General features: G+C 38.5%; 1 protein-coding gene and 1 long non-coding RNA gene across 7 annotated transcripts in view; both read right to left on the reverse strand.

The window, feature by feature from the left end:
- Positions 1-26,632, reverse strand: part of ank1a (ankyrin 1, erythrocytic a) — a 283,424-nt gene that overhangs the window by 210,699 nt on the left and 46,093 nt on the right. The gene's annotated exons all lie outside the window — the stretch shown is intronic.
- LOC130913333 (uncharacterized) lies at positions 14,828-18,514 on the reverse strand. Its single transcript, XR_009062762.1, has 3 exons — positions 16,843-18,514; positions 16,697-16,764; positions 14,828-16,274 (listed from the first exon to the last, which is right to left on the reverse strand). It is a non-coding gene; the product is annotated as an uncharacterized LOC130913333 (long non-coding RNA).

Raw genomic sequence — 26,632 nt, forward strand, 5'->3', positions numbered from 1 at the left:
GGGGATTATTTGTGTCTGTTATTTGTCTCCTCCTTTTGAAAAGCAAAATATGATATCCCTGGAATGATGGATGACTTGTCATTTGTTTTGATGCTTCTGCGCACCGGTGCGTGTCGGACTGCGAATTAGAGCGCATGCGTAATACTTGAATGGTCTCAATGGACAAAAGCAGTCGGAACGGGCACGCCAAAAAAACGGATATGACAAAAAAATCGGATTTGTGCATTAAGACCTGTAGTATGAACATAGCCTAATTGAATGAGCAGGGACAAACAGCTTGGAGTCAGAAGTACGTGCGCTATTGTCAAACTGAACGCACCCCGAGTCTTGGATGACAAATCAACAGAGCAGAGAGTAGACACAACATGGCTGGTAGTTTCTTCAATTTATTCAGAGTTGAGTAAGTAACGCAACGCTTTTGACCAACACTGCTATTGAATATGTCATTATTATCATTTTAAAAATTTAAGTGACGGGTAAAAATAGATTATGACCGGATTTTTATGACCCTGTCAGTCAAAATGACAGACAACGAAAAAGTCTAGCGCAACCTCTGATTAGCATTATTTAGCATTTAAGCTAGCAGACTTTTGCTATGCAAGCTAGCCAAGATCCTCGTTTTTTTTTTTTTTTTTTTAATATATCGCTAAACTCCACCAGCTGTTTCGGCATGCTAAAAATGATTACACAGGATTTTTTTGGGGGGGGGGGGGGCTCAAGTGCAGTTAGTTGAGCTTTACTTCAATCTTGGACTCAACTACCACCTGAGCTTATCCTCAAACGAGGAAAATAGGGAAAAAAACACTATAACTGGGCACAGCACATGAGGGATTGGAGTGAAATCGCCATGTGAGGCAACTTTGGCTTTTTTAGCCCAAAATGTGGCACTCTGAGGTATATACTAACATACATACATGATATATACAGTGAGCAAAATAGGTTGTTGAACACCCAGTGATTTTGCAAGTTCTCCCACTTAGAAATGATGGGCGGGTTTGAAATTTTCATGGTAGGTGTTTGTCCACCGTGTCCAGAAAATCCAGAAATCACACTGTATTATTTCCAAGTGGGAGAACTTGCAAAATCACAGGGTGTTCAAATACTTATTTTCCTCACTGCATGTATGTAGGTACATACACTGCTGTACAGAAAATGGCAATAAATGCCACAGTCTGCCTCAGGATGCCACATTTTGGGCTATACATATTATATATATATATAAATATAAGGGGTGTCAAACGATTAAAATTTTAAATCAAGTTAATTACAGCTTAAAAATTAATCGGAATTAATCGCAATTAATTGCAATTCAAACCAGCAGTAAAATATGCCATATTTTTCTGTAAATTATTGTTGGAATGGAAAGATAAGACACAAGGCGGCTATATACATACAACATACTGTACATAAGTACTGTATTTGTTTATTGTTACAATAAATCCACAAATGGCATTATTAACATTCTTTCTGTTAAAGTGATCCACAGATAGAAAGACTTGTAGTTCTTAAAAGACAAATGTTATAGTTACAAGTTATAGTAATTTTATATTAAAATCCCTCTTCATGTTTTCGTTTTAATAAAATTTGTAAAATTTTCCATCAAAAGTAGAGTTAATATAATATTAAAAAGAATAAAAATAACAATAATAAGAACAGAGTGACCAAAGTCTGAGTAAGTTTTACGTGTATTTTGCACAGCTATTTTGATATGGAATGCCAGTTCATTTTGCATTGTTGTTTAACTGTGAGAATAGAGCCTCATTACTATAGACTGATTGCTTTTCTTTTTGTGAACATTATTTTTTTGAGAGAGATAGGAATATAATTTTTTTATATTATATTATTTTTAATATTATCTTGTGCTTTCACTAAACGATACTTATTTTTGTTGTGAAGGAGAAGCTTATGCCAATAAACGGCGCGGTCCAAAGAACGCCTGTGTCCACTTGCCTTTATAAGATATATATCTCTGCACATATCTTACCCAAAATACAACAAGAGACACATAATTGCCACTAAAAGAAAGAAAACTTACCGAAATATGTGTGGAGCACAAATAGCAATTTGCATTGCATTGTGCATACAGCATAAACATCTCACAACTACTAATTCTCCCACGTTCAGAAGAAATAACATTAGTATGGAACGGCGCTGCCCCCAAGCGGCCGGTGGCATTCTCTTCACTCTTAATGTCCATAAACGGCCTCATTGTAATCTGTTTGAGGCAATGTGCGAGCTGGTAATTCAATGCATGCGTTAATTGCGTCAAATATTTTAACGTGATTAATTTAAAAAATTCAAAAAAATTAATTAACGCCCGTTAACACGATAATTAATATATATATATTTATATATATATATAAGTGTGTGTGTGTATATATAGCGGGAAAACACTTAGGTGTTCACTCACTGTTAAAAAATTTTCTTCCCCCAGAGAATTGAGATTTTAAGCTTTCCAATGATGTATCACACATGCATATTGGACAATTTTGAAATGTAGCCAAATTGGGGTCTCAGAGCGGAACTTCAAGTCACCTGAGTGTTTTCCACCATATGTAATTTTTGCATTTAGAGAAAAAAAATGCCATTAATCACGAGTTAACTACAAACAGCATGCGATTAATTGCGAGTTAACTATGAACAGCATGCGATTAATCATGATTAAAATTTTAATCGCTTGACAGCACGATGATAACTACATTATTTCAATACGGTAGATCATGATATAAAGTGGGCCGGTCAATGGCATTAAACTCCAGGGCTGAAAATGAGTTCCACTCTGGCCCTGGATCATATTAATGCTTGCCAACACTCATTCCCAACATTGGATTTGTATTTATTGTGAGCTGCGGGGGAAAAAAGGTGGGAGACCTTTCGAATTTATGTTTATCAATGACGTTTAGTTACCCTAATACATTCGTGTTCCCCCATTAATCTAAAAAAAGCACTAGTTTTCCAAATCAGAGAAATGTATCCAACGATCTATTATCATGATAAAACACATGCATGAAGACAAGATAGACTCAAAGAGACAGTGCAGCCAAAAACCTGGATTTGAAAGGCTTATTTTCATCTTTCTTGCCTTTTATTCCTTTATGTTGCTCTTTTCTTTTCGCTCAGAGAAATGGAAAGAGACATGCCTTTTCTTTCAGCCTGTTCCTCATTATGGTGCTTTTCAGGTCTGGCCCTTTGTATGGGGCCAGCCTTGAGCCTTACGCACGCATTCTGGAACAGCCGGTGGATTACGGAGACTCATGTCAAGACTGCAACGGTACCCTTAACCGCTCTAGTAAACCCCCCTGCAAATTGCGACACGAATGCTATACGCGTTGATAAGTGAAGCCAAAAGAGCTGTGCCAAGACTTACCCAACAGGAACATCTGCTGTGCCACATACATAATCGTAAACAATACATCCACCAGGTCATGGCTGTCATATTAGTGGACACACTCTAATCTAAAATAATCAGCGATCTACACAAACAAAAAGCGTCATGCCACAAAATGAACAGCAAGAAGATTATAAGTTCAAAAGTGATCATCATCTGCTTTTCAGACAAAAACATTTTCTTAACATTAGACCTATAGGGATATATTGCCAAGCAACACATCCAGACATATGACACGGTATTAAAACAACAAAGAAACATTTATGAGAAAGAGCAAAAAAATACTTTTCTCTTTAAAGCATTCTTTTATTATCTACTTTTTGAATTTAAAGGGAACCTAGGACTTAAAGACTTGTAGGCTCAAATAAGCCACAATTGTTCTCTTTTATTAAAATACTGTACCTATATCATTGCCATTGATTTAAAAATCGATAATATTCAGTACATGTTTTGAAGTACGGAGGGTACCATGTTTTATGTGGTTGGCCTGAACTGGGAGAATAGCTGTGCTAGCTAGCCAGCTAAGCTACTATGAAGACTGGCATGATTTTTTTACCTTCTGCTGCTGGTCAGATTGTTTTGTTACAGAGCTGTGGAATGAGTTCCCAACGACGTACCTGCATCCAATTCTTGCTCATCAGCAGTGTCTTTGAACCGATCCTAGGCGGCTTGCTGCCATTTGACAGTCTGTATATCCCTTAGTTGCTAGTTGCATCATTGCTTTGTTTTTTCGTATGTCTGCCTCTCACAGGGGTTTTCCCTTGGTTTAAAAAAAAAAAAATTTTTATTGATCCCGACCTACTCTCAAATAGGGCTGCAGCTATCGAATATTTTAGTAGTCGATTAATCGATGAACTAGTTAATTCGAGTAATCTAGTAATTGGATAAGGAACATGAAAAACTAAAATACCTGAGCTGTGCCTCAAACGGTATATCTATATATTTTTAAATGATCTATGTACAACAAAAGAACAATTGTCTAACTTACATAGAAAAAGTCTGCTAGCTTAAATGCTATAAAATGCTAAAGTTTTTTTTTTTTTTTTTTTTACAATGCTCTTAACAAACAGGTAATAGGTATTTTTTTTACTTTTTAGTTACACAAATATGATCTATAAACTGTGTAAAACTTTATTGTTGATGAAAATACACTGCAAGACTGATGTTTTTTCTTTTTTTTAAAGATATGTCCTCCATTTTGACCTTATGAAAGTGGTCACACTATGGCCACACGAACTGGTTGTACTTGCCAGAATTATCTGCAGGTCCTCCAATTTTGCAATCGGGCTTTTGGCACCTCCCTGACCAATTTTCATGTCGTTTTTTTTTTTTTTTTAATCAAATTTGAAGGGATGTATTTCTTATGCCTTGGAAGTTTTGTGTATACTTCTTCTGACTGATACCTTTGAACAATAAGCTCACTCTGATGTCATTAAAGCTCTCTGCAGACCAAGGTGTGTGCTTTAAGATAGTACAAAAATACCGGTAGAAGCCTTCCAGAATAGCTGAATTTCTGATTAAAACACGAGTTTGAATGTGTGTTTATTAAGCAAAGAGCCACATCCTAAATCATAGGCCCCAGCCACCTGGGGGCAGTAAAAGATAGACACAAAAATCTCAACTCTTGTTTCAGCTCGTCAGTATCCACTAATTTTAGTGCTTTGAATTATTTGTACACTGATTATATCTTTCAAACTGCAACCAGTTGTGAAGTGCGTTTACAACAAGTGAAACTTGCATTTGGATAAAGATAAAAACAAAACAAGGCGGCAAAGTGGTAGAGGGGTTAGCACATCTGCCTCACAGTTCTGAGATCAATCGCCAGCTCCTGTGTGGAGTCTTAATGCTCTTCCCGTCCCTGTGTGGGTTTTCTCTGGGTACTCTAGTTTAACTCCCACATCCAAAAAAACATGCAAGTTAGGCTGGTTGAACACTCCAAATTGACTGTAGGTATGAGTCTGTGAATGTTTCTTTGTCCTGTGCCCTGCAATTGGCCAGACATATTTTACTGGGACACGTACCCCAGTGTTGATCTGCAGAGCCTTATTATAAATTTTTACGTTAAAAAATACTACTACATGGGGCTCAGGACCAATCCTCAGGGGGACTATTTTCAAAAACTTAAAATTCAAATATTTTCAAAACCAAAGCTACTAACGACCTAAAACCAAAATAGACAAAATAGGCGGGCGTGTCTTGGTCATATCAGGTAATTTGGGGACATTTGGGGGGCGTGTCCTGGTCATATCAGGTCATTTGGGGACATTTGGGGGACGTGCCCTGGTTATATCAGGTCATTTGGGGACATTTGGGGGGGTGTCCTGGTCATATCAGGTCATTTGGGAACATTTGGGGGGCGTGTCCTGGTCATAACAGGTCATTTGGGGATATTTGGGGGCGTGTCCTAGTCCTATCAGGTCAATTGGCAACATTTGGGGGGCGTGTCCTGGTCATATCAGGTCATTTGGGGACATTTGGGGGACGTGCCCTGGTTATATCAGGTCATTTGGGGACATTTGGGGGGGTGTCCTGGTCATATCAGGTCATTTGGGAACATTTGGGGGGCGTGTCCTGGTCATAACAGGTCATTTGGGGATATTTGGGGGCGTGTCCTAGTCCTATCAGGTCAATTGGCAACATTTGGGGGGCGTGTCCTGGTCATATCAGGTCATTTGGGGACATTTGGGGGCGTGTCCTGGTCATACCAGGTAATTTGGGGACATTTGGAGGGGGCGTGTCCTAGTCATATCTGGTCAATCTCTACCTCAAAGTTCCTCAAGGCAAAGAAGATCAAGATCCTTCAGGACTGGCCAGCCCAGTCACCACACATGAACATCATTGAGCATGTCTGGGGTAGGATGAAAGAGGAAGCATGGAAGATGAAACCCAAGAATGTTGATGAACTCTGGAGAAGCATGCAATACTGCTTTCTTTGATGTTCCTGATGACTTCATCAATAAATTGCATGAATCCTTGCCGAAGCCCATGGAAGTCATACAAAAAATAAATTTGGATCTCACAGCACCACTACTTAATTCGCTTATGTAACATATTTTTGTATTTGAAGTACATTTTTAATTCAGTTTTCACACTACTTTCTGTAGGCGACAAAACTTTTGTCTTGCCAAAATTTGACCTTTATGTCTTCATTAAATGATATTTTTTTTTTCAGTTAAACAAATATATTTTTGTTAGGGATGTCAAAATCATCGCGTTAACGGGCGGTAATTAATTTTTAAAATTAATCACGTTAAAATACTTGACGCAATTAAAGCACATGCCCCGCTCAAACAGATTAAAATGACAGCAGTGTCATTTCTACTTGTTGTGTTTTTTTGTGTTTTGTCGTTCTCTGCTGGTGCTTGGGTGCGACTGATTTTATGGGTTTCAGCCTGACACAATAGTTTCACAATGAGCATTGTGTAATTATTGACATCAACAATGGCGAGCTACTAGTTTATATTTTGATTGAAAATTTTACTAATTTTATTAAAATGAAAACATTAAGAAGGGTTTTAATTAGGGCTGTCAAACGATTAAAATTTTTAATCGAGTTAATTACAGTTTAAAAATTAATTAATCGTAATTAATCGCAATTAATCGCAATTCAAACCATCTATAAAATATGCCATATTTTTCTGTAAATTATATATATATTCTGTAAAATAAATTGTTGGAATGGAAAGATAAGACACAAGATGGATATATACATTCAACATACGGTACAAAAGGACTGTAGTGGGCATTTCTCTCTACTGTCATTTAAATTTGTCTATGCTGTCTTCACTCCGAAGCGTCTACTTTTTCCAAAGCTAGACAGCTAGTGAACGACGCCTTAATAATTAGACTTCTTCCTTTTTCATCTGATTTATTAATAAAATGGCCTCAAACCATTGTCCTCTTTAGACCGTCGTAAAACTACAAAAAAAAAAAGTACACAAGCATTGCATTAGCAACAACGTTAGCTTAGCACGCTATACAGGTTCACTAAACAAACAAAAAGCGTCTCATACAAAAAATATAACATTTCGCTTACTAACATAATATGTACATTCTTTACAACAACCATACTTACAGACAAATCTTGTCCAAGGATCATATAAGCACAACATTATCAGCCCGAGACGTCGTGCAGCCATAATGAACTGGAAAGAAAACAATAAACCATGTCGCAAAGCGACCACAAGAGTTCGCTGTTGGACAGCACAAAATGTCTTGCTGTAAAACTTACCAAAAGGCAGAATACTTTCTGAGCGGGACATGTGCGTTAATTGCGTCAAATATTTTAACGTCATTAATTTAAAAAATTAATTACCGCGCGTTATCGCGATAATTTTGACAGCCCTAGTTTTAATATAAAATTTCTATAACTTGTACTAACATATCTTTTAAGAACTACAAGTGTTTTCGATCCATGGATCGCTGTTGAATGTATATATCCGTCTTGTGTCTTATCTTTCCATTCCAACAAAAATTTACAGAAAAATATGGCATATTTTACAGATGGTTTGAATTGCGATTAATTACGATTAATTAATTTTTAAGCTGTGATTAACTCGATTAAAAATTTTAATCGTTTGACAGCCCTAATTTTTGTACATTCAACATTATTTGGGAGGGTCTTAGCTTTCATATGAGCCATTTTTGAAACCAATGGAATAATTAAAAGTCAGGTTATCAGCAATTGTTTTTACAAAATGGATAAATGACAAGACTTTTGTCAGCGACTGTATGTTTAAGTGCCCAAGCATTTATTTTTACATCTTTTAGTTTTCATAGCAATGGATGAAGCTCAATTAAGTGCCCGTCTTTGACAAATTGTGCCCTGTGATGTCATTTTGGAGCACAGCACTTCTGGATAATATTGATAATCCAAGTGAATGTAAAAGACTGCTTATACATCGTCAAGTCAAATTTGTCATTAAGTGCATAACTGCACAGATATTTGAATGTCAGAAAAATGGTAGAACGTCTCCTTCAACCTTGGATAATGCCTACCCGTGTGAAGTTTGAATGTTCTATCCAGGTTTGTGTGGGTTTTCCAGCTTTCTCCCACATTCCACAAACATAGTGGAATAATGGAGTACTAAAAATTGCAAGTACTGTATGAACATTTTTTTGTTTATATCGCCCAAGGGATTTGAAGAATGGTTCTGCAGCTATAAAAAGGATATTTTTGCTGCAATGGTCACAGTTGGTATGAATTGATATACAGTACCATTAAAAAAAATAGCTATGTATCACGCATGCTACAATAATAACATGTCCTTTAGAAAAAGGTGTATTTGTGTGTGAATTTAGCAGTCAGCAGGACGTTTGGAGGCCATCTATCAGAGCTGTTCGCTCAGCCAATCCTGCTTTCTCTGGGGACTTGAAACACTGAGGCCCCCCTCGATCACTGCGACATGCAGCGCTAAATGAGCCCCACTGTCCTGGTATGTTTACTGTATAACACACATGATTTACAGTTACAGTGACCCAAAAATCTTAAAGGCTTGTGAACAGTGATGGAAATCAAATATAAGTAACCTTAAAGCAGTAATGTGAAGTAATTTCATAACATGCCAAATAGGGTCACAATTAAAGTAATTAAACATTGTCCAACAAATAAAGCATGAAAAATATGTTGTATATTTGACAATATAACCGCGTTTCCGAAGTTCGAGCCTGAAAGGGGACGAACCCGGAAGTGATACGTCACACCGGGAACAGCGATGGCAGCTCCATACATACGGCCGCCATACAAAGGCCTTCAAACAATGATTCAAACAGCGATATAAGCGATAGATCGAGCGCAAGGGAGGAGATCCAAGTTTTTGAAGAGTTGGAGGAAGAAGAGGCGCTTGGAATTTTATGATGGACCTAACATGTATTAGCCAGACGCTAATCAGGATGCAAACAATGTGCCTAGAGTCACTACCTGACATGGAATGGATACAATACCCATCGAGACTACAAGATTGGTAAGATATAGGCTGTTATTATTTTCATGATTTGAAGATGCAGGCATTTGCACATAATTTTATGTTTTTGTCTATCTGATGACATTGTTTAAAAAAAATTCCCAGACTTCATGTTCATTTTGGCAGATCCGGCAGCTCTCGTGCATATAAAATAATAATACAAAAACGTTGGGGGGAAAGAAGGAGATGAGTCGTTGATGGCTTTCTCCACTTTATTGTGGCAACATTAAGAAAACAAAATAATAGCGGACTGCCTTCACATTAGACCGCAAAGTTTTGCTTCTCGCTCATCTCCGCCTCACCTCGTACTACCAGCTACTACTACTTCCAATCCCAGCGTCTCTTAAACGCATCGTGCATAGTGTCTTGTTATGAGCTTTTTGTTGACAACGGTATCGAGCACACGACGTGCTGACAACTTTGTTTCTTTATTAACACATGGAGCTAACAGTACAAACACAGCTTGGGGCTCTCGGCAGGAAGTGGCGTCTAATGGCGTGAGGAAATGTCGTTTTTTCACACAAGCGGACCGATTACAAAGCACCACTTCAGTGTTGTCCCGAGACTACATTTCCCATAATTCACTGCGTGACTTGAGCCGCTCGCTGATTCGCTGCGAGATTGACTCAATGCCAACACGCTAGTTGTCACCTGTCAGCGGCTCTCGTACATAAAACACAAACTAGAAGGCTGTCAAGCGATCACCGTGAAAGAAACGCCAAATCGTATAAATGCAATGCAGTGCTTGAAGCATGAAGGTGGAAATACATAATACAAATACAAATAAATGTACACAAACTCACCGGCGGTGTGTGTCTCTTACTGCAACGTGACCTTGAATTACCGCGACGCCGACCCGTTTATATGCACATCCACACCCATTTCCCGATTGACAGTGGATTAACCCTTTCGGACAAGATCGTAGATAAAGCACAATTTAACCTAGCGAACGCAACAACAACTATGATCGGAGATTGCCACGAGTTAACTTTCGGCTAACGTCGCTAGTTTATACTGTTCATTCCACAACAGTTGGCAGCTCTGCTTTGACAAAGTCATTAGTCATCTATCCAAAAATCACACTTACTTTTTGGCAAATCCTTGATCATAAGCAGACCGGTTAAGGAAGCAGGCATCTTCGAAGTGTTTGCAGCAGAGAACACTACTCGATGATGGTGTGAAATTCATTCGCTTAGTGCGAACAAAAGATGTCCATTTACGTGCCCTGCTATCCTTTGGCCACTCATACAACTTTTCGTTTGAGTGAGAACAAAACCTCGCCACACACCGCCGTGGCATCTTATCGAGAAGCAATGCAACAAACAATACTGTTCTATGGCGCACTTCCCTCGCACGTCCCGGTGTGACGTAATTTCCGAAGATTTCCGAAGATTGCCGAAGAAAAGCATTTTCGTTGTCAAGGGCGTTGCTATGGGTTAAACAAAGAATCTGGAAGGGTTGCGTTAAAAAAAAATAACGAAAATATGCTTATAACTGTTTAGCCATTGATATTATTTAAAAACATGGTTGGCCAACCTTACTTCACATTACTGCTTTAAGAGCATACACAACCTGAAGTGCTACAATCTAGACGAAATCCCATATAAAGTGAGTAAAAAGAGTAAAGAACTCTGCAGAGTATGAAATAAATCTATATTACATTGTACTAAAACATTTTTAGGAAGTTGATGCCCCGAGTTTGAACAATTATGACAAAGATAGAAAGAGACAGACAATAACCAGCATAAATGACCTTCATGTGACAGGCAGTTGCTGGTAGTATAAGTACAGAATGCAAATCACAATTTATTTACACCTTTGATAATGAAGAAAATCATGTTCTAACACAAAATATGAACAGGTGCATGGGGCAATGGGTATGACTGATTTCACGGGAAAGAGCAGGAGATCTGGGATACTCAGATTTGATTGGCTTAAACAGTACCGGTGTTGATAAAATGTCTTGCACCCGCTAAGGCCGGCTACTTCCTTGAAATAATGGCTTTTATTCATGTTTTTTTCTACACTATCACACATAAGCCAAGCTGAAATTGTAGTATTTCAAATTTTTAAATAAAATTATTTCTGCTGGGATGCCCATGACAAAGGTGCTGTTTATCCCTTTAAGTTTGCTGGTACAATCTACAATGGGCTCACAACTAGATTCCAGTGAAGAAGACTGATTTGTTGATTTTGTTCAGTGTATCAGACTGTAATGTTGTGTTGGTCTCACATCAGCGTCGATAAACAACTCAACTCCATGAGTTTGTGACTCCAGCTTTCAGCTAACAAAGAATCCTTTAATCCTGATACTGATCTTTTTTTCTAGATCCTGCACTGCTTGCCCGCCTGTTAACCTGTTCTATCACCAAACAGCCCACCAGATTCTTCGGACACTATCTGCCACTCCCTCTCATCGTCAATGAACTGTTGTTACCACTGTCAGTTTGCTTCTGTGTCTGTGTCTCCCCCGTTACCCCAGAACCTTAAAAAAATACAATATGTCGTTTATAGTCTAAAAATAGTTTATCTTTAATGAGGAGATGCTTGTTCCAATTAAAATATTTTGTGAAAAAACAATATTGTATTGTTATGGTGCGTTAATATGTTAGCATTAATAAATGGCATGAAAAAGAAGTGTTGTCATTATTGCTTTTAATAGTCAAATTCAAGTTGCAATAAAACCACGAAAACACAGTACACTATAATACACCGAAAAAATGGACCGCAAATTTAATACTGAAAATGGTTTTGCTAAAGATCTGGCCCAGATTGGGTAAGGTGTGCCATATCCGGGCCATACATCATTGTAGTCTCTGCTACTTTGGATCAGTTCTGGCCCATAACTGGTTGTTATTCCGGCAAGTGACTCCCTACGGAGTTTGAGCCACTGTTCAAATAGACACCGGAGTGGATCCGTTTTATGAAATTGGGCTGAAATTTTAAGGACATCCGGCCCATGTCCGCTCCAGTGATATTTTGATATCTGCGTATTATCCACATTGTGCACAAACGGTTTATATAAATACAGTGGTATGAAAAAGTATCTGAACCTTTTGGAATTTCTCACTCATCTGCATAAAATCGCCATCAAATGTGATCTGACCGTTGTCAAAATCACACAGATGAAAAACTTGTCTGCTTTAACTAAAACCACCCAAACATTTATAGGTTTTCATATTTTAATAAGGATAGTGTGCAAACAATGACAAAAGGGGGAAAAGTAAGTCAGTGAACCATCACATTTAATATTTTGTGGACACCCCTTTGGCAGCAATAACTTCAACCAGATGCTTCCTGTAGCTGCAGATCAGTGGCAAATCGATCAGGACTAATCTTGGCCCATTCTTCTCTACAAAACTGCTGTAGTTCAGTCAGATTCCTGGGATGTCTGGCATTAATTGCTGTCTTTAGGTCATGCCACAGTATTTCAATGGGGTTCAAGTGTGGACTTTGACTTGGCTACTCCAGAACATGTATTTTGTTCTTCTAAAACCATTCCAAAGTTGATTTATTTTTGTGTTTTGTCTTGTTGCAGCATCCATCCTCTTTTTAGCTTCAACTCTCTGACAGACGGCCTCAGCTTTTTCTGCATAACAAACGTTTGAATTCATTCTTCCATTCATGATTCCAAGTTGTCCAGGCCCTGAGGTGGCAAAACAGCCCCAAACCATGATGCCCATGCTTCACGGTGGGGATGAGTTGTTGATGATGGTGAGCTGTTCCATTTTCCCTCCGCACATGACGTTGTGTGTTACTCCCAAACAATTCAACTTTGGTTTCATCAGTCCACTAAATATTCTGCCAAAACGTTTTTTTTTTTCGACAGCAGTGCCTTCCTCCGTGGAGTCCTCCCATTAACACCATTCTTGGCCATAATTTTACAAATAGTTGATGTGTGCACAGAGATATTGGACTCTGCCAGTGATTTCTGTAAGTCTTTAGCAAACACTGTAGGGTTCTTTTATACCTCTCTGAGAATTCTGCGCTGAACTCTTGGTGTCATCTTTGGTGGACGGCCACTCCTTGGGAGAGAAGCAACTGTGCCAAACTGTCCATTTGTAGACAACTTCTCTGACTGTCGATTAGTGAATATCCCGACTTTTAGAGATGGTTTTGTATCATTTCCCAGCTTTATACAAATCAACAATCCTTGATCGCCGTTCTTCAGACAGCTCTTTTGACCGAGCCATGATGCACATCAGACAATCATCAAGACAATTCTTACCAGGTGTGTGTTTTATAGTAGGCAGGGCAGATTTAAACCACCCATCAGTGATTGGGCACACAACTGACTCAAAATGTTTGGTAAAAATTGGTTTCAATTACTAAGTCTCCTTAGGCAGAGGGTTCACTTACTTATTTTTCCCTCCTTTTGTCATTGTTTGAATGCTATCCTTATTAAAATATGAAAAGCTATAAATGTTTGGGTGGTTTTAGTTAAAGCAGACACTGCATTTTCATCTGACTGATTTTGACAAAGTTCAGATCCTATTTGATTGTGATTTTATGCAGAAATGTGACAAATTCCAAAAGGTTCAGATACTTTTTCATACCACTGTAATTTTCCAGTGAATTTTTTTCACTTTGCTTATAATATGAACTTTAAATGATTCATTATTGAAGAAAGTCAATACTTTAGGATCATCTCTGGCTGAGAAAAAGTAACAACTGTGAAAAAAATGAAGCCCACTGACACTGTTTAAATGCTAAAATCATGATGCTTGGCTTTATTGGTTCATCATTTACATAGGCGGATAACAGTCAATGCTGGAGAGAAGGCAAACAAAGTTACTGCGTCGTTACACCTTCCAATAATACACTGGTGTTCAATCACACCGACAATGCTGCACTCAGCACATTTCCATCTACGCAACTGTTGTCACACACGGAGCAAAATGCACAAAATGGCATTGTTTATTTTGGCATTTTAAGTTAGTTTGGCATGTGATTGTGATTGATCAAACCTGAGATTACAGTAATTGTGACGGCTGATTTTGCATCTTTAAACACTAAACTGAACGGCAGACGCAAGGCGTTAGTGTGAAACAGCAATGTGTTTAAATCAAATGAAACATGGATTTGATGAGAGTTCTGGCTTCCCTAAAATGAGTCGAACCTGCACACCCAATCTGTTAGAGTTTAGCGCCTGCTATTTGCAGTCTTATCAAATCAGGCCTGATGCGTTCATAAAGTGGGAGTGCTCTACCCTGCAGCACCCGAATTTCATAGTCAGCACAAATAAGACACCTGTGCACACAACAGTGTGGGAAACAATTGACACGGAGTACTGTACACGACCGTATTGTAAACCTGAGCATGAATGCAGCTGAGCAAGTGCCTGCAAATACGAGCCGTTCATTCAAGTAGATCCATCCTCACACATGCGGCACAGTCATGCACACGCAGCAGGAAAGCTGAATGCATCTAAAAATAGAACTGCATTTGCACCCCACTGTCATCATTATTCCTTTCATCGTCCTTATCAGCAGAGCGGGGCTCATACAGTTAGTGGACGTTCAAAGCGCTTTCACGGAGCTTTTTTAGCCTTACCCTCACAGTCACATCAACATTTTTTTTTTCTGCGATCGTCCTCCACCTTGTAAAAAAACAAACTTGCCTCCAAAATTGGTTGGTAATCAAGTTTAACTCATGCAATGATATTTCTTCTGATGCACTGTGTACACAGTACTGCAGGGTTTCCCCTAGGGTTTTTTGAAACTGTAGTGGTGGGCTGCATAGGAGTTGGACAGTCACACCATGTCGTGCCACGGCGAAAAAAATTTTTCATGTTTTTTCACTAGGGGTGCGTGATATCCAATTTTTGAAACCGATATCGATAACCGATAATAAAAATATAATTTTTTAAATGTATAACCTGAGTTTTTGAACACCTGGAGGTTTAAAAAAAAAAAACTAGTGGTGGATTCAACATAGATTTGCCTTTCATTTCACCAGATTTTTCATAATGACATGAACAAAACTGCGTTTCACTACCATTCTGCACTGCCCGACAGCCAGCTAAGAATGAATGCACTTCCATAAACAGGCATGAAAATGGGTCAGGGGTTAAAAAGGTGAGAAGGGTGTGGAGGAAATATGTTCCGGCGTTCTGCCAAAATGTCCTCCGTCGGCGAAACATGAGGCGAATTTGACAATTTTAATTTTTCACATAAGGCTTAATATTCAAATTAGCAGGGGTTTAATTAGTTGAAGGAGTTGATTTCAACCACCATTGACTCGCGCTCTCACTCCGAAGCCCTGAAACTATCAAATAACTGGCAAACTGCACAGAATTTGTTCAAATCAACTCCAGCGACTAATTGAACCCAGGCTAACTCAAAGATTAAGCCTAATGTAAAAAATTCTAAACTTCCCCTTTAAAGTATAGACCATTGAATATGACCATTAAAATGTTGTCTATAAAAGTTTTAGAGCAATAAAACAACAAAAATGAATGAAATGAATAAGAATCCTTCAAAGTATTTCATAATGGGTCCAAATTATTTTTTGAACAGATCCTGTGACTATAGCACCTGAGAGACAGCCGTTTGCTTTGCTTAGCCAAAACTACAGCTGAGGAGGCAAGATGGATATTTAGAAACCGTGAATGCAATTGTATTTGGGCAGAGAACTAGGTTCTCGGAGATTACAATAAGGAAAATAATGTTTAGTAACTGAAATAACTGGAGTCCAGATGAGTAACAAAATAATTATATTGGTACAAAACTATTTACAATTGAAGGCGGCAATATATACACAAATATATACAATAACATAAACAAAAGTCCATCTAAATTCAAATCAGTTGGTTTCCGGGCATGAGCTCGCCATCGTCATCTGTTGGAAAAGTCTTTATCCAGTTTCCAATTCTTCATCCACATCCAAAGAATAGAATGAAAGGAAGAAACAAAAAACCCAGCCTGCATAACAATAACTAAATTATTGTATACAGCCTTTTATCAATACTTGAATCTTTTCAGTAGCTATAGCTTTTTTCCCTTTGTCTAAATATTACATAGTACCAGTAATATTCTTATATTTCAATCATATCCAAATCAAAGTTACTGCTTATGCATCTGCCATTCAAATGCAACATCATCATCTTAATCAATACAACACAATGGACACATCATTTTGTGCAACAATATTACACAACAACATTTCTTCATTGAATCTAAAGTTTTTTTCCCTTTACTAACGTTAGAGTCGCGCTAGCTTAGCGTTAGCATTGCGCCTAGCATTAGCATTTCTCTAGCTTCATGTTAGCATCGCTATTAGCATTAGCATTTCGATAGCTTCGCGCCTAGCATTTAGCCAACTTAGTGAGAACAAAACAACTCACCAAGACGAAGTTTTGCTTCTAATGTGAACTTGGGTGGATGCAGGCTCCAATCCTCCGGTTCACATACACTACAAGTTCAAAATGACATTCTCAAATTAGCAATGATGAATGTCTGCACTATTTTCCTTCATTTTGTCAACACTCACAGAGGAAATGGAATTTCCTTCTTATTATTTGTTCAAACAGCCTTATTTCAGCATTGAGTAAATTATTTTATTTCAACAAGGCTGACCTATTGGCTCCAAGCGCCGAGGAAGTTCACTATGTCCTTCCTCCTTAGCATCCAAGCGGAAAAGAACGGATAATAAAGAACCTTCGTGACGATGTCTCGAGAGGGCGGGATCATGTTAATCGGACCAAATAAAAAACTATTATCATCACATGTGAACTCACAGGAGGAAGTAAAGCATAAAACAACAACTATTTCCTTTTACAAAATAATTGCACTTTCAAAATAAAATAGCTTCAGGATTTCTGTACTGGGTTACATAGAACAGAAAAATACACATATTCAATACTCAATATACAACAAACTGCAAAATACACTTATATACACAACTATTATATGTATAGCATAGCACACTAGCTTGAGCTACTAAAGCATTGGCTGGCTTCTATAACACAACTTACGAAGTTCTGTACATATGACCCTTCACCACAGAAGTAAACATATACTGCACATCCATATGTTTTAGCAAACATAAAATACATACAAATATTTCCGAGGCGGAAACGTAACAGAAAGCATTCACGACTGTCAATGCTACTGCTAGACACCGCAATGTGGAAGTGATTGAACCAAACTACTGTAACAAAAAATAGATGCAGTGAATTATTCTGACCAGCAGGTGGGAGCAATGCCCCGCAAATGGTCAACTGATTTCCCATACTAGTGCGTAAACTGTAAAGCCAGAACAGTACATATTATCGGTCCTATCATAAATGTTATTGGAATCATCGGGATGACGTCATAATTCCTATTATCGGACCAATAATTATCGTGCACCAGTATTTTTCACCCAAGAGGAACCATAACGAAGATATATTTGAAATATTTCATTAGCCAGGCTAATGTCGTAGCTTTCGGCTACGGTACATGTACGTAAAATGCGTAGCTGATTACAGCTATGTTACTCTAGGTAATGAAGAAATCGCCCCCCTGGCCAAGCCGCACGGAAACTGCGACAGCCGAACGAAGTGCCGCTCTGCCGATGTCGCCCCGCGTGAGTCACTTCCGTTTTTAACCCTTTGTACAGACTCCATGTTCCAAAAGTCTGAAGAAGGCTCACCGAAAACAGGTTGACAATTTATTTGTCGACTATGTCAAAAACAAGGTAAAAACAGACGACGGAGGGACCAATGCTGGATCCAAAACAAGGCTACATAGAAAATGTTTCCGAGCAGCGAAGCATTTGTTATCTCAGTGTCCCGTGTTTTTGAAGGCTACGTTGGAGTGGGCCCGGCTGAAGGTGTGCCTGGGTGTTGTTTCGGGATCATCCCTCTGTGGCCGGTTTTGGGCTGTTAGGTTCGTGCGTCCTCCTTCGTGGCTGAGCCGTGGTTGCCACAGCGACCGACGCTGGTCTTGACGTCCCAAGCGCCTGCTATCAACTTTGTTAACCCTTTAACACCGAACGTGTCGGCAGCGACGCATTTACGCATATCGTCTTTGAAGCTTCGTCACGCTGTAATTACGTCACCCACGTGCCGCTGGTTGGTCTCATTTGAAAGTGCGGAAGTTGATGTCCACACCAGTTTTTATTTGAAGTCAATCGACCAAGAAAAACGGGAGATAATGTCATTTGAGTTTTATAGTTTGATTGCACTCATAAATATGCATTAAAATGCTGCATGGACCATGTCTATATCTCCATATTTCCATCATTTCTTGTCCTTTTTCAAAACTGAAAGCAGCACAAAAGACTACACATCCCAAGAGCCGTTCTGAAGTCAAGAAGGACGAACCGAATGTGATCATTTTTAATAAATTTCCGAACGAGGCGCCAACTAATGAAAGGGAGGCATGCGACGCAAGCAACGGCCGGTTGGTTTGAGCGAGCGACTTTGAAACGTGCAGAATGAATATAAAACTACATTTAGCGCAAGCTAATGCATTATTTCATTAACTCAAGGAAGAGGATGAGCCGTATTTGTTGTCTTTGTCTTTGCATGAGTTGGCGTCTCGGCGAATAGAGGTGACGGCATCGTGCAAACGGCGAAGAGTAGGCTTGTGTGTGACGCAGCTCCGTGACCTGTTCAAGAAAAAAAAAAAAACTTTACTGGGTCGCGTGCCTGTAAATTTTGAATTGAACTGAACTATTTGTCAATATTTTTTTAAATACTTTTTTTCAATGTTCTATATATTTTTTCTTTACTATAATCTTTTCAATTTTTATGTAGATGTGTGTTCGAGAAGCTTGATTGCATGTAGGTATATACTTTTGATAAGGTGATGGGTACAACACCTAACTTCACAAAGAGATATCCTCCAAACCCTTTTTGTGTTAGATGATAGATATAATTTTTTTCTCTCACTATTTTGCACTGTATATAACCTGTTTTGACCATAGTATGTGTAAAGGCCAAAAACGCCTATGACCGTACCTGCTGTTTGTGTTGAATTGTCAAACATAAAACTATTCAATCTTATTTTTTTCTATTGAATGTTTATCTTAACAAGTTGAATAAATATGATCAAGCTTCAAAACGGTTGGTCGAGCATGTTTGGTTGTCAGTGGGACGTCAACATTACAAATTTTGAAAAAAGATTTTGGGACTTTTTTTGTCTTTTTGGGTCCAAAATGTGGATTAAAATTGGTCAGTGAAGAAAACAACAGTTTGGACATGAAGTTCAAGGTGTCCTGATAAAAGGGACCCAACTTGGCCATTGTCAACAATTTTTTCTGTGAAATATGAAGGCAACATCAAATGCATGCAAATTCAACCAAAATAGGCTTAGGTGTTAAAGGGTTAACCTGGCTGGTCGAGACGCTACTTGTTTTAGGATAGAGCGCCCTGCTCTTTGTCCTAGGAGTGGCCAGGAGAACTGATTGTGATAGTTCGTTCATCAATCTTGCTTTTTTTATTCAAATAATATGGGACCTTAATGGAAAAAAAGAGAAAAATCCAACCTTCAATACAAGTGCATTCATTCAGTGGGGAAAAAATCCCACATAAAGAAAAAATTATTTGACATCAAATAATGTGTGTCACAATTATTAGCACCCCTGGTGTTAATACTTTGTACAACCCCCTTTTGCCAACAAAACAAGGTCTGGGGACTGAGATTGCCATGGGAGGAGCTTGATTTTGTGTCTGGTGAACCATTTCTGTGTAGATTTGGCCATATGTTTAGGGTCATTGTCTTGCTGAAAGACCCAGTGATGACCCATCTTCTGCTTTCGGGCAGAGGGCAACAGATTTTGATTTAAAATGTCCTGGTATTTCAAAGCATTCATGATGCCATGCACCCTAACAAGGTTCCCAGGGCCTTTGGAAGTGAAACAGCCCCACAGCATCACTGACCCACCCCCATACTTCACAGTGGCTATGAGGTGCTTTTCAGCATGCGCATCTTTCGTGGCACGCCAGACCCACTTAGAGTGTTTGTTGCCAAAAAGCTCAATCTTGGTTTCATCTGGTGAGCAAGTTAGAGCTTGTCGTTCCCCTGCTGAGGGCTCATTTGCGGGGAAGCAGGTGGACAATGACCGCCGGAAAAACCGGCTGATGTGGGAGGAGCGCGTAGCTGCCACATGGTCAACACGAATATGGCAAAATAATGCATCTTACACCTTGATGACATGATTATGTCATCAGCAACCTCCACAGAAGCCTGATAATGATCCTGATTATTTTGATTCAGGTGTGTTAGGGGAGAGAGACTTGGAAAACACGACAGGAAAAGTGTCACAGAGGTCCGGATTTAGTGAACCCTGCTATAAAGCAATGCTGTATTGTGAGATGCTTACCCGCGTGACGTCACATTCGCATTCGTACTAATCCCAAGACTGGAGCCGGAAGTAACTCATTTTCATGGCGCGGATTTTAAAAATTGAATATATAAAACGATCGCTTCCACACAAATTCAAGTGGTCAATTTCATTCAGGAGCATAAAACACCGCATGAAATATGAAATAAACATGCTTTTTGGTGTCATATGCACTTTAAATATTAGGTGAAATATCTTGTTTTCTTATGTACATTTATATATATGATTTTATCCGAATACTCGATTAATCAATGGAATTTTCAGTACAATACTCGATTTCTAAAATATTTGATAGCTACAACCAGGGGCGTTACCGGGGGGGGGGGGCTGTGCCCACACACAGACACGCTCTGCCCACCCCAAAGAAAATTGGATGTAGTACTAACGGCAGTCTGGGCACTGCATATGGTATCCCATTCATATAGTACTGATGTGTTCTAAGTTTTAACCTTTGCGTTGTTACCTCCTCTTTCACCTTAATAAAAACAAATTTAAAAAATGAAATATTGGTTTTGTTCCTAGGGGCATCACAGACATTTACGCATATTTTGATTGATTGATTTATTTATTTATTTAATTTTATCAAAGTTTTCACCAGTGTTCACCTGGCTGTTGAGTTTGGGGAATTTTGAAGCATTCTTAGGGGGTCAAAGTAGGCTCAAAGTGTCGGCGGGACAAAGAATGACTGCTAGGGGGCGCTACATAGTGTATTTGGAATTTGTCTTTACGCGGTATCAAAGATTGCACCTGCCTTGACCTGCTTGCCGATTTTGGTGCATTTTGAAGCCTTCTAAGGGGGTCAAATTGAGCTCAAAGGGGCTGCGGAACAAAGAATAACTGTAATAAAAATAAAACTGAGGAACCACAATAGGTTACCTCAAAAACATTGTCACCTGCATGTCCATACTATTCAGTTATAGATGTGTTCTAAGTCAAATCAAATCAACTTTTATTTGTTTAGACCAAATCACAACAACAGTTATCTCAAGGAGAAAACAAAACATGTTTTAAGGTGCTGTAGCCGTATGCTGGATTCCCCCCAAGGTAAGACTAATGCCCACCTACACCTGACATCCTTGTCACACCACTCGCTACAACCCTACTGTCAGTTACTCAGGCTTTGGTTATTTGCATCACAGCTCAGACCTTACCGTGACTATGCTTAGTCAATTTTCCAGATAAAAGACAAAGAAAACGCAAATCCCAAACAGTTTGTAATTCTGATGCTTTCTGAACTTTTCTGGGGTTTTCTTTTACACAGTTAATCACTTCCTTCTCTTTGTAGTGGACCACAACACAATTGCACTCAACACTTAAATGAATTTTATTCAAGGTAGACGAGAGCCAAACAAAAGCCCACTATTGCTGCACACCTGCGGCCTGTGAAAAAATACCCATCTTTTCACCGGAAAAGGATCACCCTGCAAAACCACAGGGAAGAACCAGTTTTAACAAAAAGAAACACTTGGGCAATGTTTTCAAGCCAGGATTGAGTATGTGAAGTGGGTTGTCAAAACCAAGCAAGTGGAACGGACCAAACATGAAGAGGACCTCGGTCCTCTTAAGTTCCAAAAAGAAAGAAATACTATACGCGGGGAAAAAAATGTGAGCATGCTTGAGAAAGATGAATGGAAAGAAAGAACAATAACACAGAGAAAGTATTGGGTGGATTTGATTAAATGTGTTGAGAAAGAACAAGCATTGCAACAGAAATTGTACCTATAAGAGTGGTTGATGAGATGCAAAAGAAGTGGACATTAACACAATAGGCACCAATAGCTAATCTCTAAAATAAACGTGCAGATGTGCACTTGATTGCCCTTTTGAAGGACTAGAGGATGCATCATTATGAAACAAATATGCAAGAAAGAAATTGAGCAAAAATGTTTGTTTTGTTTCCAGAATGAAGACATTGAGTGTAAAATGTACAGTATGGGCAACAAAACGGAATTCTTGATAGAACCAGTGAAGAAAAGCCTTTTCAAGGATGAAAAACAGAACGGTCATAAGCCTCGAAATAGTCTCAACCAAACACAGCACTTTGACTCCCATTCCTAAAAAATGCATCATGAAAAAAACCATCCCACACCATCCTCAATCTGCTGCATTCAGCTCTGCTCTATCGTACGCCTGCCAAATATGTCCTTTTGACTTGAATGCTAAACATGTGTTGGCATGTATGACAAGTACTCTTCAGAACTAACAGGGTGTCATGCGTTGGCCACGAAGTGCAAAACACAACGGCAAATCAAAAAATCAACGGCAAATTAAAAAACAAAACAGCAAATCACATACCAAAAAAAACAAAACAAAAAAAAACCACAATGGCAAATAACAACAAAAAACATAAAAAAACAATGGCAAATCACATGAGCAAAAATAAATAAATAAATAAAAACACAATGACAAATCAAAAATGAAATTACATTAAGGAACTGTAGGAGGTACCTACCAGTAAAAAATAAATAAATAAATAAATAAAAAATAAAAACTCATTACTGATTGGACGAATGCCCCTGAAGGGGAATGTACTGATACCAAAGAACCGGACGTAGAATATTTTTATTTACAGTGGTATGAAAAAGTATTGAAACCTTTCAGAATTTCTCACATTTCTGCATAAAATCACCATCACGTTTGATCTGATCTTTGTCAAAATCACACAGATGAAAAAACTGTGTCTGCTTTAACTAAAACCACCCAAACATTGATAGGTTTTCATATTTTAATGAGGATAGTATGCAAACAATGACAGAAGGGGGAAAAATAAGTAAGTGGACCATCACATTTAATATTTTGTGCCGTCCAACCCCCTTTGGCAACAATAACTTCAATCGGACACGTCCTGTAGTTGCAGATCAGTGTGGCACATCAATCAGGACTAATCTTGGCCCATTCTTCTCTACAAAACTGCTTTAGTTCAGTCAGATTCCTGGGATGTCTGGCATGAATCGCTGTCTTTAGGCCATGCCACAGCATCTCAATGGGGTTCAGGCCTGGACTTTGACTTGGCCACTCCAGAACGTGTATTTTGTTCTTCTGAAACCATAATGAAGTTGATTTACTTCTGTGTTTAGGATCATTGTCTTGTTGCAGCATCGTTTTAGCTTCAACTGTCTGGCAGGTTTTCCTGCAAAACATCCTGATAAACGTTTGAATTCATTCTTCCATTAATGATTGCAAGTTGTCCAGGCCCTGAGGCAGCAAAACAGCCCCAAATCATGATACTCCCTCCACCATGCTTCACAGTGGGGGTGAGGTGTAGATGTTGATGAGCTGTTCTATTTACCTCCACGCATGACGTTGCGTGTTACTCCCAAACAATTCAACTTTGGTTTCATCAGGCTACAAAATATTTTGCCTCCACTTCTGTGGAGTGTCCAAGTGCCTTTTTAAACAGGCAACAATGTTTTTTTTTCCGACAGCAGTGGCTTCCACCCTGGAGTCCTCCCATGAACACCATTGTTGTCCGTAGTTTTACAAATAGTTGATGTGTGCACAGAGATATTGGACTGTGCCAATGATTTCTGAAGTCGTTAGCAGACACTCTAGGGTTCTTTTTTACCTCTCTGAGTATTCTGCGCTGAATTCTTGGCATCATCTTTGGTGGACGGCCACTTCTTTGGAGAGAAGCAACAGTCCCAAACTCTTTCCATTTGTAGACAACTTATCTGACTGTCCATTGATGAACATTCAAACTTTTAAAAATGGTTTTGTATCCTTTCCCACCTTTATACAACTCAACAATCCTTGATCGCACGTCTTTAAACAGCTCTTTTGACCGAGCCATGACGCACATCAGACAATGCTTCTCATCAAGACAATTCTTACCAGGTGTGTGTTTTATAGTGTGCAGGGCAGCTTTAAACCACTCATCAGTGATTAAGCACACACTTGACTTAAATTGTTTGGTAATAATTGGGTTTCAATTGCTCTTTAAGTCTCTTTAGGCAGACGGTTCACTTTCTTATTTTCCCCCCGTATGTCTTTGTTTGCATACTAACTTCATTAAAATATTAGGTCTGTCAAAATTATCGCGTTAACGGGCGGTAATTAATTTTTTTAATTAATCACGTTAAAATATTTTACGCAATTAATGCACATGTCCCGATCAAACAGATTAAAATGACAGCACAGTGACATGTCCACTTGTTACTTGTGTTGTTTGTCTCCCTCTGCCGGTGCTTTGCTGCGACTGATTTATGGGTTTAAGCACAATGAGCATTGTGTAATTATTGACATCAACAGTGGCGAGCTACTAGTTTATTTTTTTATTTAAAATTTTACAAATTTTATTAAAACGAAAACATTAAGGGGAGTTTAATGTAAACTTTCTATAACTTGTACTAACATTTATCCTTTAAGTACTACAAGTCTTTCTATCCATGGATCGCTTTAACAGAATGTTAATGTTAATGCCATCTTGTTGATTTATTGTTATAATAAACAAATACAGTACTTATGTACAGTATGTTGAATGTATATATCCGTCTTGTGTCTTATCTTTCCATTCCAACAATACTTTACAGAAAAATATGGCATATTTTATAGATGGTTTGAATTGCGATTAATTATGATTAATTTTTAAGCTGTGATTAACTCGATTAAAACTTTTAATCGTTTGACAGCCCTATAAAATATGAAAACTTATGAAAGTTTGGGTGGTTTTAGTTAAAGCAGACACTGTTTTTACATCTGTATGATTTTGACAAAGATCAGATCACATTTGATGGTCATTTTATGCAGAAATGTGAGAAATTCCAAAAGGTTCAGATACTTTTTCATACCACTGTATCCAAAGTCTGGGGTATATCTTTGTGATTAGAATTCTTCCTACAAACCCCCAGTTGTCATCATTGGTGCACTGGTACTTGAAGTTAATCTACAGTGCATCCCTTTCTTGTTGTATTACTACTGGCCTGAGTAGAAAAGCAGTTTAAATACCCAATTACTATTGATTGGTGAGCAAAGGTTTTTCAGTCTACTGTTGAGTGCCTCACTATCTTGGCATGAATGCACTTGCAGCTATACTCAAACGCTGATTAGTTGTAGTTGTTGTCCTGGTTAAGATGTCTTCCATGTAACTGCAATGTCTATTACCCCTTTCTCTGTTTTATTGCTGTTTCGAACCAGTAAAACTGTGTAGTACTTCATTTGGCTTGAAGACTAAATACTCTTAAAGTTAAACAAATCAGACAGATTCATAGTACTGATAGAGGAGTTTAGTTTGGTCAGGAATCACTTTGCGGGGTCATAAATGAAAACATGTATCTAGAGAGCGGGTGGATGATGCTAAAGTCTGCTGTCTTTAAATCATTCATGACCCCTGCATCGCTGTGGAACACACAGTGTCAGACGTGCCTCCAATAATCTGCGTCTCTGCAGCAACAGTCACCCTGCCCCATCAGGTCCATTGTGTAATTTTTCGTCTAAAACTGCCACCCATCGACAAACATAGGAAAAGAACACTGTCATTGTTTTTGTTCATGATGCAAGTTCATTTGCATCTTTGCAAAAATATGGAAAACAGCACTATAAGGCGCACCTGACTAGTGCTGCAACGATTAATCGATTAACTCGAGTATTCAATTAAAAAAAAAAGATTCAAATTAAATTTTGTTGCTTCGAGTATTCGTTTAATTAAAGTAGCGTTCTAATGGTTTATTTTGAAAGTGTTTATATTTAGTTTTATTGATTAGGGTGGATAGACTGCCCTCTGGGCTGCCTCATTTCACATGGCTGAATCCTACTGCTCCCTGTTAAGACTATCGTAAGCTTTTGTTTGGGCTAATGTTTTTTTAATGCATTCGTAATTTACTTTATAGGTATGTTTATATATATTTTTTGTGGGAATATGAGTCTGAACCATTTGTTAAGAGCATTGTTTAAAAAAAAAAAAAAAAAGTTAGCATTTTATAGCATTTAAGCTAGCGCACGTTTGTTATGTAAC

The sequence above is a fragment of the Corythoichthys intestinalis genome, chromosome 3, assembly GCF_030265065.1.
Source record: "Corythoichthys intestinalis isolate RoL2023-P3 chromosome 3, ASM3026506v1, whole genome shotgun sequence".
NCBI lineage: Eukaryota > Metazoa > Chordata > Actinopteri > Syngnathiformes > Syngnathidae > Corythoichthys > Corythoichthys intestinalis.